The sequence below is a fragment of the Neovison vison genome, chromosome 8, assembly GCF_020171115.1.
Source record: "Neovison vison isolate M4711 chromosome 8, ASM_NN_V1, whole genome shotgun sequence".
Taxonomy (NCBI): domain Eukaryota; kingdom Metazoa; phylum Chordata; class Mammalia; order Carnivora; family Mustelidae; genus Neogale; species Neogale vison.
This window is the reverse complement of record NC_058098.1, coordinates 126,402,585-126,417,840: the sequence shown is the minus strand read 5'-3', so window position 1 is coordinate 126,417,840 and position 15,256 is coordinate 126,402,585.

Here is a 15,256-nt window from a genome sequence, read left to right as displayed (position 1 = left end):
CCTTAACATCTTTTCCTATATCAATGGGCATAAAATTTTTCATAATATTCCTGTATTTATTGTGAAGTTTGTAAAATCTTGTTGGGGAGGAAGAATTTCCTCTGTCCTTCAAGGTCCTTCTAGCTGGACTTAAAATCAGATTGACAAGAGACAGATTAAGAGGAGAATATCTAATTTAATAGGATATGTACTGTATGGGGAACCTACAGAGACATGGAAATTCTAAAAACAGGCAATAGGAGGCTGCTAAGAGCTAAGGAGAGCGTAAGGGTCTAAGGATACAAAAAGAAGGAAAACCATTAGCTAAATGGTGAAAGGGGAATTTGGAAAACAAACATCCCTCTGTTATGTAGATAACTTTCTTAGGTAGAGAGGAATCTCTATGAATAGCTCTCTTCCTGATACAAAGAGGCAGTGAGGGGGAGGTAAAGATGTTTTCCTAAATCTTTTGGGGTTTGATTGTTTTTAACTCAAAATATTGTTCATGCCACGGTGGCCCATCTTGGGGTGAGCCCTGAAATCTTTATATTTCCCACTGTCACTTCTGATACTGACAATATGTATTTTTTCTCTTTTTTTTTTTTTTCCTACTCTATATATCTTGAGGTTTGTCAATTTAACTGATCTTCTCAAAGGACCATATTTTCATTTCATTGATTATGCTAATTTTTGTTTTTTCTATGTCATTGGTTTCTGCTCTTCATAATTTCCTTCTTTATGCTTACTTAGTGTTTCATTTGTTCTTTTCTAGTTTCTAAGGTGGAAACTTAGGTCAGGAGCAGCAAATTTTTTTCATAAGCAGTTAGAGAGGAATTAGTTTAGGCTTTGAGATTCATATGATCTCTGTTACAACTAATCAACTCTATTGTTGTAACATGAAAGCAGCCATAGACAATGCATGAATCAATGAACCCATTATTGGGTGTGTTCCAATAACACCTTATTTACAAAAATGGGCAGTGGATTCAATGTCAATGTCAAACCACCATAGTTTGACAATTCTAGTTTATATCACCGATTTGAGACTTTTTATCTTTTCTAATACAGGCACTTGGTGCTATAAATTTCCCTCTAAGTACTGTTTTAGATACATCCCACAAATTGTGGTCTGTCATATTTTCACTTTCATTGGAACATGGAGAAGTTTCGGCCATTGACAATTAATCCAGTCTTTATTACTGTCAATCATCACCATCTCCATGGGCTCAAAGTTAATCCTTACTGTGCTGTTATTAAATGAATGCAAGCCAGGAATGGGAACCTCCACTGCTGCTATTGAAGCTTCTGTACCCTCTCTTCTGTAGGCCCTGCATGGGAGGCAGTGTAGGGTTCCACATTTTTCTCCTTTTTACTTCTTTTTTTTTTTTGTCTTTTTTATTTCTTTTTTTTTTCCAATTTATTTATTTTTTTTCCAATTTATTTATTTTTTTTCCAATTTATTTATTTTTTTTCCAATTTATTTATTTTCAGAAAAACAGTATTCATTATTTTTTCACCACACCCAGTGCTCCATGCAAGCCGTGCCCTCTATAATACCCACCACCTGGTACCCCAACCTCCCACCCCTCCACCACTTCAAACCCCTCAGATTGTTTTTCAGAGTCCATAGTCTCTCATGGTTCACCACCCCTTCCAATTTACCCAAAAGCACATACCCTCCCCAATGTCCATAACCCTACCCCCCTCCTCCCAACCCCCCTCCCCCCAGCAACCCACAGTTTGTTTCGTGTGATTAAGAGTCACTTATGGTTTGTCTCCCTCCCTATCCCATCTTGTTTCATGGATTCTTCTCCTACCCACTTAAGCCCCCATGTTGCATCACTACTTCCTCATATAAGGGAGATCATATGATAGCTGTCTTTCTCCGCTTGACTTATTTCGCTAAGCATGATACGCTCTAGTTCCATCCATGTTGTCGCAAATGGCAAGATTTCGTTTCTTTTGATGGCTGCATAGTATTCCATTGTGTATATATACCACATCTTCTTTATCCATTCATCTGTTGATGGACATCTAGGTTCTTTCCATAGTTTGGCTATTGTGGACATTGCTGCTATAAACAATCTATAAAGAACTTAACAAACTCAACACCCAAAGAACAAATAATCCAATCAAGATGGGCAGAGGACACGAACAGACGTTTCTGCAAAGAAGACATCCAGATGGCCAACAGACACATGAAAAAGTGCTCCATATCACTCGGCATCAGGGAAATACAAATCAAAACCACAATGAGATATCACTTCTTTTTTTAGATTTTATTCATTTATTTGAGACAAAGTGTGAGTAAGAAAGAGAACATGGACAGGGAAAAGGGCAAAGGGAGAGGGAGAAGCAGACTCCCCACTGAGCAGAGAGCCTAATGAGGGGCTCCATCCCAGGACCCTGGGTTCATGACCTGAGGTGTGGGCAGATGCTTCACTGACTGAGCCACCCAGGTGCCCCAGTTCCACTTTTTTCAAAGACACCAAAACCACAGGCACCTTTCCAGCTTCCCTTCTCCAATTACAGTCTCCTCTACTTCTTAAATAAAATAACTTGACCCCTAGCATCAACAACCCCCAACACCAAAAAAAAAATATTGCAAGTTTACTTATCTCTGAAGATGGGTGGATGGGGGAAGGAAATGCATTTCATTTAGATCCCTGAGAAGGGCACATCAAAAGGATATTAAACATGAAAGAGATTGGTTGGAAAAGCAAACAGGAGAATGAAAGGAGCATCTCAGATTATGATGTAGGTCTGACAATTCTAAAAGGAAAAAGGAAAGGAAAGAGGATTCTGGGAGGAAGAATCTTGAACTATAGCACAGTTTTAAGAAATATTCAGACAGGTCACTGGAAGTACTCAAGTCAAATTCATCTATTAGAAGAGTCCACATCTCTTCTTCCTTAGCACCTATGCCATGGTTAGTTGTTGGCTGGGAGAAGCCTTCAGGGAGTATGACCTTAAGATTAATATAATGGTGGATCCCATAAGACCTTAGAAACAACTTCCAAATTTCTATAGCATCTGATTCTATCTCCTCTTAGTAAAGGAAGTAGGTAGGAAAAAAAAAACCAGTTCCTGTATTACTTGTTGGTTTATAGCTGCTGCAATCACCAAGAGGCAGAGATCACTCCCCGCACCAGGAGTCACCCTGCCAGTGGAACCACCTACCACTGAAAGACCTTCCACACCCCACCCATGCATGCCTTCTGTAGCAATGACAGCTGTCAAAACAATACTTGACAGACATAAGCTGCCTTGTTCTGAACTGCATGAACCACAGAAAAATATGCCTGCTCCAATAAAACAGTCCAATGTTATGATAAAGGCCGCTACAGGTACTTCTTGGCACATTATCAGTAGAACATGCCTACAATGTGTATGCTGTTATGGGCATCACAGCTATGAGTTTCTTGACTGTTGCCCAATGTAGGAGCCACTGAAGCATTAGAAGATGTGACCAATGCAGTGAGGGGTGAGCATAAATTCTGTGCCTGCTTAGATGGGAACTCAGATTGGATAAAGGCAAAGCAGATTCAGCTGACTGGACCTTTTAGTCTTCACTGAAGATCAGTGATCCAGAGTAGCAGAGACTAAACCAGCCAGAATACAAGCAACCCTACAACTTCTTCAGAAGAAGGTTTCTCATATACTACAGCAAACATCCTAGAGACACACAAGCAAAATGCCTCATTGGGTAAACTGAGACAAGGGAGTAAAACCAAAACCAAGCACCACTCTCTGGATACCTCCTTCCTTTCATAATGTTAAGCTATGGGGCCACATCACTGACCCTTCCAGCAGAGCTGTAACTATCTAGATGTGACCTCCCATGATCTATCACTGAGGACCTAATAGATCTTGGTTTCTGATTATAAACTCTTTCCCCTGGTCATTCAAATTCCTCAAAAACAGCTTCCAATCTTGGAATGCTCTGTAGTTTCCCATCTGTTGCCTAAAGCTGGACTCTGTGAAGATAAAGGGTGAGGCAGTACCCTGTCTGCACAGATCAGCCCAGGGCTCTGACCAGCTCCTGGCAGAGGCCAGAATACAAAATTGAATAAACAATTCCCAGGAACATTTACTAATGGTATACCTGCGAGGCACTTTAACAAAGCACTTGAACCCGCAGAACTGACAGCATGCTATTTTAAAGACTATTTTCGATTTTTTTAATTATTCCATATATGCAATATATGCCTACAGAGATCTTGCTCTGTCCAAACCCTCTATTACACCTGGGACAGTAGTAGTAACAAAAAGCTGCTGTAGTAGTTAAAAGAGCAGCTTGAACCTGGATTAGGATCATGGAAGGGGAACGGAAGGGATGTGGGTGCATTAGGGAGGTGTTTAAGAAGACTAAGACCCAGCCATCCCTGAGCACCTACCATGTGCCAGGCCTCCAGCTTGACTTCAGCAAACTACTATCTGCAGGCTATTTGCAACATGAACATGCAGGAAATGCAAGGCCACTCGTTCCAAAGCAGGAAAGGGTCTTCCCTCTCCCTTGCTCTCTCCACCCCTCTAGACCACAACACCATTCCACAAAGGCTCAGCAAGGCTAAGTGAGGCCTTCAAGCCAACACAGAATATGGGAGGAGACCTGCATCTACTAGAATGGGCCTGCCTTAGGGACATTCATGGGGCAATTGAGGTCCATCATCAGGGCCCACCCTGTGAGTCAGCATCACACCCTTGCCCAGGTCCCCACGGGGGGCAGACATTGCCGGGTGGAGGCAGGAACTGAGCTGCTGAGACACTGTCTGGGTGATGTAGTGGAAGGGTGGGACCCCCAGTGAGTGCTCCATTGTTCCGCTGGACTTCACTTACAAAACACAAGTTCAAAGATAATATTACTAAGACTTTCAAGTCGGCTGACACAGAACATGAAACCTCGAGTGCAGGGCTCTTCTGAGCCCAGGGCCTTTTGCAGCTGCACTGGTCACACACCCATGAAGCCAGGCCCAGTGCCAGCCACCGCGTTAGACTCTGTGATAGAAGAATGAGTCAGATGCAATCCCACTGGGACAGGGCAGAGAACCACAGGACGCTCTTGGGACTTGAGGGAGATTTGACAGAGGTGAGGTCTAACTGAAGTGTAAACTGTAACTGGCTGCTGGGGGAAGAGGGAGGTGGCGGGGAGGAACCTCCCAGAAGGATCAGCAAGTGCAAAGGTCTAGAGATGAAGCAAGAGAAAGCAGGGAGCATCTGGGGATCCATGGCTGCAGCACAGAGTAACCAAAATGAAAGAAAGTGGGGCAAAATGAGACCGGAGAGGTAAATGGGACAGATTATAAAGGGCCATGAAAAAGGTGCAGGGGGAAATCCTAAAAAGTTTCAAGTTGAGAAGTGATCAAATTCTATTTGTGCTTCAGAAATCACATTCTAGAGAGTAAACTGGGGCAGCTAACCGTAGAAGCGTGAAGCCCAGCAGCGTGACATAAGAAGATCATGCAGGAGTAAGCCGTGTTGTGAAAGCAGAGGAGAGGGGCCACAGGCTGGACAATCCAGAAGCTATGCCTGACCTGCCTGATGAGAAGTGAACCACACTGTTTGTAGGTGGAAGGGAGTAGGGTGGGGGTAAGATGGTTCCCAGCAGAGGAAACTGGAGGTGTGGGAGTAGGGGTATGTTGTCTTCTGGGGACTAGCCCTTCCACATGGCTAGAGCAGGGAGTAAAAAGCAAGACTGGCCAGATAGGAGGACGGACAAATGTGCAACTGTCAGAAGCAATAATGGAGGAGATGGGCCTCTGCGCTGAAGACAAGAAGCCAAAGGCTAAAGCAAATTTCACCCCAGAATGGCTACTTTGTTGTATTTGCAGAAGTTGCAGCTGGACAGACTGGAGACAAGAAGCCCAGTTGGGAAAATTGTACAATAATCTAGATCAAGCATCCTGTTACCTGGATGAAGAACATGGCAGTGGGGTTGGAGAGGTGTTAAGAGGGTAGAATTGGAGGATCTGGTGGACAATTGAAAATAGGTGAGAATCAAGAGGAGGAGGTCACAGAGGATGTCCACATTTCTGGTGTCTGTGTGGATAGTGTTGTCATTCCCTGAGCTAGGGACCCCAGGGGAGGAGCGCACAGAACGGAGGAGAGGAAGAGCTGGTCTTTCCTGTGTTCTGCTCATTAGACATTTAGGTGAGATGTTTGGTAGACATGGGGTACAGGGATCAGGCATCACATGAAGATTCTGGGCTTGGCTATAAGGTTGAGTATTTTCTGCATATCCTTGGTAATAAAACCATAATGGAGTATGAGATCTTTCCAGTAATTCTAACCCCCAACAGGGGAACAACATTGTCTCTGGGTGAGAAGCCCTATCACTCCTGGTTTCAAGCAAGTACTGGTATCATATGGCTGAGGAAAGGTTGGACTGCAAGGCTTCCAAATCATTTGGCGGAACCTCTAACTCATCAGTCTCTCCCGCCCTCTAACATTTATTTTCCTTTTCACATCACAGGAAAGTTCAATTCAACTTCAGAGTCAGACCTTCTAATGCTATGACATCAAAATTACACTTATTTAAAGACTGTTTGCGGTCTCATGCTATCTTCCAAGCTTCTCCTCTTCTTGGGGAACCGCACCTTCTCCTGGCACTTTCCTCTTCTTTGTACCCCCAAAACTCTGATCTTCCAGCTGTTACATCCCTTCCCCACTAGCCTGTCTGCCCTCCTTTCTGCCTGCCCTGGTAATTCCCATCATATATCTCTGTGACTGATGAACAGGGAGTTAATCAGAGTGCAGTCAACTGTACGCTCGAATCATGGACTCATTTTGAGTTGTCTTAATTGAACCATCTCCCTGGGAAAGATGAACTGCAGATAACAATCGGGAAGGCATGTGCAAAGGGTAAAGAGATGGGTCTTCTAAAATGAATATATGTCACAGTCAGATGACAAGAACCTTAGGTTCACCTAAAAATCATTCAGCCTGCCAACCATCACTCAGCACGTTTACTTTGTGCCCCATGCCCTGTTGGAATCTCCAGGAATTCAGGTTTCTGATTGTCTCTGCCCTCAAGCTATTTTCTCTGCCTTTGCCTAACCTGAAGACTTGAAAGCTTGAAGACTCTTCAGGGAAGGATGAACTTGGAGGTGGCTTCCTCATGACACCAAAGAAACAGGTGATATAGGCTGTTTCTTTTCAGATAAAGAAGTGGCCCAGGTAGGAAAACCCTCTCAGTAGAGCTTAGCTTCTTCTCTAGAAAGAAGCAAAGGAGGTTGCAGCAGACACTGGCCATTTTCCAAATGGTTTCCCCCCTACTTTGCCAGACAGAACTATATTCCCCACCCTGCCTTGTCTTTGGGTGGTTGAGAGTTCCAGTCTTGCAGATTCGTGGGTGCCAGGTCCATTCAGGCCAACATTCCCTCACACAGGGCAGAGCAGGAAAAGGTGTGACCTGTCCAGAAAGTACTTTGAAAAGCAGGGTCTTTCACTGCCAGAATCCATGTTCAGGTGAGGCCAAGCTCTGCAAAGTCCATTCCTACAATTTCAGGGAGGAAATGAGCTCATTCTACCTCTCAGATAAAGGATAATTTAAAAAGTGGCATCTGTAGGCAGAGAGCCAGGGTACATCTTAGACTTTTAAAGTCTTGCTCAGTCTCTGATGGTTCAAAATCAGAAGGGACAGAGGCACATTCAACTAAAACTAAATTCTGGCCAGTGTCTGCACTCAGAAGGAATAATTAGTGAAGGTAATCAGGTTCTGCTTATCCTTCTATCCCAAGGAAAAAATCATTGGTTATTTTCAGCAAGGCTTTGTATCACCATTCTAGATGCCAGTCCCAGGAAATACTAATTTGGCTTGGGCCCCTGCTATGAAATGCAACCCAGCTGATATTCAAACATGCATAAACATCATCATTTGCTAATAGTGGTTAATGGCTTTAATCATAGAATAAAACAAATCAATAATTAACCTTAGCAGTAGAAGTGCAACTTGGATTCAAAAACAATGAATTCACTAATGGTTCTTGTTGCCATTAGTACATATATGTCAGGGTAAATATGCAGAGACATGTCCATTTCCAAGTAGTTAATCTATTCATAAATTATCAGATTATGACTCCAATTTGGACATGAACGAGGGCAGGAAGCAATACAGCTACCAAGGTATCTCTAATTTATTAAGAAAACGCTAAGCTTACATGTGAAACCACTTATTTACCACTGCTCTCACATTAAATGTCGGGTCTGCGCCAGAAGCAGGTGGCAGAGAGCAGGAGAGTGACCACTCTGGCTCAGGGAGCCCACGGCCCGGCAGAATAGGTAACCGCAGCCATGTGATGAAGGCTCTGACAGACAGCTGCTTTAACGTTGGGACTGCACACAGGCAGATGCACATGAACTGCCTGGCAAAGCCTGGAAAAGAGAGCCATTATAAGAACGACAACTGAGGGGCACCTGGGTGGCTCAGTGGGTTGAAGCCTCTGCCTTCGGCTCAGGTCATGATCCCAGGGTCCTGGGATCGAGCCCTGCATCAGGATCTCTGCTTGGCAGGGAGCCTGCTTCCTCCTCTCTTCTCTCTGCCTGCCTCTCTGCCTGCTTGTGATCTCTGTCTGTCAAATAAATAAATAAAATCTTAAAGAAATATTAAAAAAAAAAAAAGAACAACTGAGTTAGGTCATGAAGGATGAATGGAGGTTGCCAGAATGACAAAAGTGAAAGGTCAAAAAATAAAAATGATAAAGAAAAGGAAACAAGCCTCTCAAAGACATTGCAAGCATATCTGTGTGGCTACCAAGTTAGGGGCTCATAAGGATGCCACAGTTACTGGAGCTGGGGAGGGAAGAGCAAACCTGACCACAGAGGGTCTGGGATATCTTGCTGAGTTTTTTCATTTTTTTTCTAATAGGCAATGAAAACCACACACACACACACACACACACAAAATCTGTAAGTAATTAGAAATAAGATACACAAGCACTGGGAATTTTATTCATATGATTTTTATAGATAGAAATATATGTGAGGAAATGTATGTTTATCTTGTTTGTCTCAAATCATAAGCAGTTTCCCTAAAGGCTCAAATGATAGAGTAATTCTCAGGATTTAGAAGTGCTAAGCTGGACAACCCCTATGATAAATGCAAAGATTTCTACCCAAAGGCTAACCTGGATTTGGATCATATTCAGTTTTATTTACATCTGACTATGATTTGTTTTGTGGTGCTTTGTTTTTAACATAAGATTTGAGTAAGTCCAAGATCTTTTAAGATAATCTGGCAGATTCTCTCTCCCTTTTATGAAGGGTGATATAGCAGATACCTCTGTTTACCTACCCAGACAGAGGTCAATCCATTTCCTAAATGCTGGGGGCGGGGGGGGGGAGGTGTCGCTCTGATTTTGTTCCTGTGGCTACTGCTCCCCCTTCTGACTAGAGTAAATGTTAATTGGTAAAAGCCACTCATGTAGATGGCATTGTCCTTGCCAGTGATTGGTCTATCACCAAATTCGGGGCAATGATATGAAAGATGAGATCTACGGGGGCTTCTCAGGAAAATGTTTCTTTCTGAGAAAAAGGATTATACCCTTCCTTGTTCTGTCTCAAGAATTAATAGGAAGCTATCAGTTATTGTAAGGGGAAGCAGCCTGAAGACAATACCAGTTTCTAAAGATAGCAAAGCAATAAAATGAAAAGAAGCTGAATCTTCCATTATGCAGCTGAGTTACTGAAATAATCAACTATGAGCCACCCTACCTCCAGGTTTCTTACCTGAAATAATAAATTTCTTCTTGTTTAAGCCAGTGGCCCATCATATCCCTGCCATTACAAGTGGTCTACAGCAGGCTTAGCTCAACTGGTACACACCAGTGCTGCCATGTTGGTTGTAATGGCTGGCACTCATCCTGATAGGTCAGAGCCTGTGCTGATAAATATTGCACTACTCCTGGGACACCTAGGTGGCTCAGAGGGTTAAGCCTCTGCCTTCAGCTCGTGTCATGATCTCAGGGTCCTGGGATCAAGTTCTGCATTGGGCTCTCTGCTCAGCAGGGAGCCTGCTTCCCCCTCTCTCTCTGCCTGCCTCTGTGCCTACTTGTGATCTCTCTGTCAAATAAATAAATAAATAAATAATCTTTAAAAAAATATTTCATTACTCCTTATCTAGGGAACTGGCTAAAAGTCACAAAGAGAGAGTTTTGAAAATAGCAAGAGAAAAGGGACTCATCACATACAAGGGAGCTCCACTAAGATTATGGGAAGATTTCTCAGCAGAAACTGTGTGGGCCAGGAAAAGGTAAGGATGATATATTAAAAATATTAAAAAGAAAAAAAAAACCTATCAACTAAGAACACTATACCCAGCAGAGCTGTCCTTCAGAAAGAAGGAATAATAAAGACTTTCCCAAACTAACAAAAGCTAAAGAAATTCAGTACCACTACACCTGACTTAAAATAAATGTTAAAGAGAGTTCTCAAGCTGAAATAACAGAATGCTAATTGACAATATAAAAACAGGGCATGTGGTTGGCTCAGCCATTAAGTGTCTGCCTTTGGCTCAGGTCATGATCCCAGGGTCCTGGGACTGAGCCCTGCATCAGGCTCCCTGTTTGGCAGGTAGCCTGCTTTTCCCTCTCCCACTCCCCCTGCTTGTGTTCCCTCTCTCAGTGTGTCTTTCTCTGTTATAGAAATAAAATCTTTTTTAAAAAATGTAAACACATATGAATGTCTAAAACTCACCAATAAAGGTAAATATGTAGTCAGAGTCAGACTCTCTAATATTATAATAGCGGTGTGTGAATCACTTTCAATGCAAATTTAAAAGTTAAAAAATAAGTATATTAAAAACAACTTAATAATTTGTTACTGGGTACACAATATAAAAAAGATGTAAATTATAACATTAATAGCCTAAAATGTTTGAATAAAAGATACAGTTTCAGTTTGCAGTCAATGTTAAGTTGTTATCACTTTAAAATAGGATAATTATAAGAGATTTTATGTAAGCCTCGTGGTAAACACAAAGGAAAAACCCATAGAAGATATATTTTAAAAATGACATAAAGGAATCAAAACACACTACAACAAAGTCATCAAATCACAAAGGAAGACCCCAAGAGAAAAAGAAAGGAACAAACAAACCAGTGAGAAAACAATTAGCAAAATGGCAACAGTAAGTCCTTACTTATCAATAATTACTTTAAACATAAATAGATTAAATTCTCCAATCAAAGGGCACAGAATATCAAAATGGGTTTTAAAAAAAAGATCAAATGATATCCTGCCTATAACAGACTCATTTTAGCTTTAAGGACACACATAGGCCAAAAATGAGGGACAGAAAAAGATATTATATTACAAGTAAATGGTAACAAAAAAAAAAAAAAAACAAAGCAGAAGTAGCTATACTTAACATCAGACAAAGTAGACTTTAAGCTAATGATGGTCATAACAGAGAAAGAAGTTCATTGTATAATGATAAAGGGGTAAATCCATAAAAAAATTATAACAGTTGCAAATATTTATATACCTAACATCAGAATACCTAAATATTTTAAGTAAATACTAATAGATTTAAAAGGAGAAATAAACAATTAATACAACAATAGGGGATTTTAGTAACCCATACAAAACAATGGATAATCATCCAGACAGAAAATTAACAAGGAAACAGAGGATTTGAACAACATCATAGACCAAATGGACTTAACAGACATATACAGAATATTCTATCCAACAGCAGCAGCAAACACATTCTTTACAAGTGCACACAGAACATTATCCAAGAGACAGCATGTGTTTTAAGCAATAAAACAAGTCTTGACAAATTCAAGAAGGTGGAAATTATGTCAAGTATCTTTTCTGAACACATAGCATGAAACTAGAAATCAATAACAGGGGAAAAAAAAACAGGGAAAATCACAAACAATGGACATTAAACAACACACTCCTGAAGAACTAATGTATAAAAGAAGAAATCAAAAGGGAAATCAGAAAGTATCTTGAGGCAAATGAAGATGGAAACACAACATACCAAAGCTTATGGGATGTAGCAATAGCAGTTCTAAGAGGAAAGCCTATAGCTATAAATGCCTACATTAAGAAAAAAGAGGGGTGCCTGGGTGCCTCAGAGGGTTAAAGCCTCTGCCTTCGGCTCAGGTCATGATCCCAGGCTCCTGGGATCGAGCCCCGCATCGGGCTCTCTCCTTGGCGGGGAGCCTGCTTCCTCCTCTCTCTCTCTGCCTGCCTCTCTGCCTACTTGTGATCTCTCTCTCTGTCAAATAAATAAATAAAATCTTTAAAAAAAAAAAAAAGAAAGAAATATCTCAAATAAACAACCTAATGCTACACCTCAAGGAACTATAAAAAGAAAAACAAAGTAAGCCCACAGTTAGCAGAAGGAAATAATAAAGTTTAGAGCAGAAATAAACCAAATAGTGTACAGAAAATCAATAGAAAAGATCAACAAAACTAAGAGTTGATTTTGTTTTTTAAAGAATAAACTAAATTGACAAACCTTTATCTAGGCTAACCAAGAAAAAGAAAGTGGGAGCTCAGGTAAATCAATGAATGATGAATCATTACAACTGATACCAAAGAAATACAAAGGATCTTAAGAGACTACTATGAATAGTTATATGCTCACAAATTAGACAACCTAGACGAAATGGATAAATTCCTAGAAATATACAATTTAGCAAAACTAAGTCACAAATAGATATAAGATCTGAAGTGACTAATAATAAGGAAGGAGATTGAATCAGTAATCAAAAATCTCCAAACAAAGAAAAGTTCAGGACCAGATAGTTTCACTAGGGAATTATATCAAATATTTAAAGAAAATAAATGCTAATCCCCTCAAAATCTTCCCAAAAACCTGAAAAGGAAGGAATACTATTCCTGATGAATACAGATGAGAAAATTCTCAATGAAATAATAGCAAACTGAATTCAATACAATGGAATATTATTCAGCCATTAAAAAGGTAGAATGTCTACCATCCAAGTCTACTATTCAAGTATAGATGGATCTTAAGGGCATTACACTAAATGCAGTAAGTCAGACAAAGGAAGATAAATACTGGATAATATCACTTCTAGGGAAATCTTTAAAAATCTAACCTAGAGAAACAAAAAGATTGGTGGTGGCCAGAGGCTAGGGGATGGGGAAAATGCAGAGATCTTGGTCAAAGGGTATATATCCAATGATAACATGAATAAGTTCTGAGAATCTAATATGCAGCATTTTAACTATAACTAACAATACTGTACTGTACCTGATATTTGCTAAGAGCAACATACCACAAAAGAGGGGGTTGGGTAACTATGTGAGGTAAAAAGTGTGTCAACTAACCTTATTGTGGTAATCATTTCACAAAATATACATATATCAAATCATCACATTTTACACCATACACTTATATAATGTCATATGTCAATTATATTTCAATAAAGATAGTAGGGGAGACCGGGTGGAGAAGCAGTTGGAGCCAAATCCCAGAGACCCTACAGTGAGAATATGAGATTTAATTGGATTTGGAAAACCACAAAGTGCCATTGCCAATTTGCAGATCTCCCATGGTTTCCTTGGAGCTAACTGACAGACAATACATTTGGACTCAATTGTCAGCTTTGGACCCAACAGCTCCTACCAGACACAACTTGTCATACTGACCGTTCGGCTCCATGTCTCACCAAGTAGAACTCAAGGTCTAATCTGGGCCTATACCTGATCTCTGCCTCATCTCAAAAGAGACCAATAAGAGAAGGAGTTATATCCTTAGAATCATGGAGAGCCCTCAAAGATCCTCTAACACCTAACAGTCCAATTGAGAAATATAAGAGGCCAAAGGGGAAATAATTGCCCCGGGGCTCTACTGGGATTAAAAACTAGAACCAGATCTGAAACCCACCTATCCTCAGGCCAGGGTTTTGTTCCAACATGGCACTAGTTTTACAAACATGCTGGTCTTGCAAAATAGTCACAACAGTCCTCATGCCATCTACCTCTCGAGGGTCCTATGAGCATCTGTGTGTGTATCTATATGTGTGCACGCACATACAGGAGAAAAACATGATAAAAAAAAATAAGACACGAGGACTTTCAAAGGACATTTATAGGGACATAGCACAAACATCCCTCCAGCCTAGCAATTTCCCTCCTACTCAAAGAGATCATTCATTGGAAGAAGTGAAAACATGACAACCCACTTCTGGGCACAGGGACAACAAAACTATTCCTATTGAAAAAAAAAAAAAAAAACACACTAAAAATGCTGACTCCTAAAATCCTTTCCTTTCTCCTGCAGACTGTGCCTCTCGTCCTGTCACCACCCCAACATCCAGCACTACTCCAGTGGCCAGGCAGGCAAGGACCAGTGGTTAATGGCTAGCAAGCTAAGGTAAAAAATCTGTCATGCCCTTTTCTCCAGTGTGTCTGCACTTATTTAAAAGCCATTTCATTACATTTAAAGGCCCAAGACACTTGTAACTCTATTGAAAAATCAAAGTCACTTAGGAACCTAGAAAGTAGAAATGGCTAGAACCTGGTTTGGAGTAAGGATCGGAGGTGGAGGAGGTCACCAAAGTTCAGGTCATCGCCAGTTTATCCCGGTCATCCCTGCCATGTGTGGCTGGAAATGGAGACACAAGTCTTTCCAGAATGGCTGTAACTTTCAGGCCATCTGCTCACCATGCAGTAAGGAGAACAAGTGACAAGAGCCAGCTGGACAATGACAGCCAGCCACAGCTCAGTCTCAGGAACATGCCTCTCCCTGGACAAGCAGTCACAGTGTGCTACATGGGCCTCCTCGCCCCCAGCTGACTGTGAGCTTCTTAAGCCTGCAGACAGGGAAGGATTCCTCTCTGGGCCCCTCGTAGACCCTGCAGAAGCTATACCAGTGTTCAAGACACACAGTTTACCATGCTTGCTTCATTCCCAACCACACCTCCTTCTTCTTCCTGCGAACCCAGAGACTTTGCTTATGATATCTTCATCCTGCTGGGGTATCATTTTGCTGCATGTACATCTTATCTCATCCTAAGTCCAAACCCCTGAAAGGTAAACTAGCCAACCTTACCACTGCCAGACTGCCTCCTGCCATCCTGGACATAGAAACACCAGACAAATGAAAGAACAAAAGAGGCTTTTATCTAAATCGGGGCTGCGGTTTCTATGCAGTGGTCTTATCAGACCACCCTTGAGAGTCTTTCTTAAGTAGGTGTCCAATGAGTGTTTGTCTACTGAAACAGAAAGCCACCAGACCGATCGCTATGTCTGCCTCTGAAAATCCAGGACAGGAGTGAACAAAGCCAGTTAGAAGCCC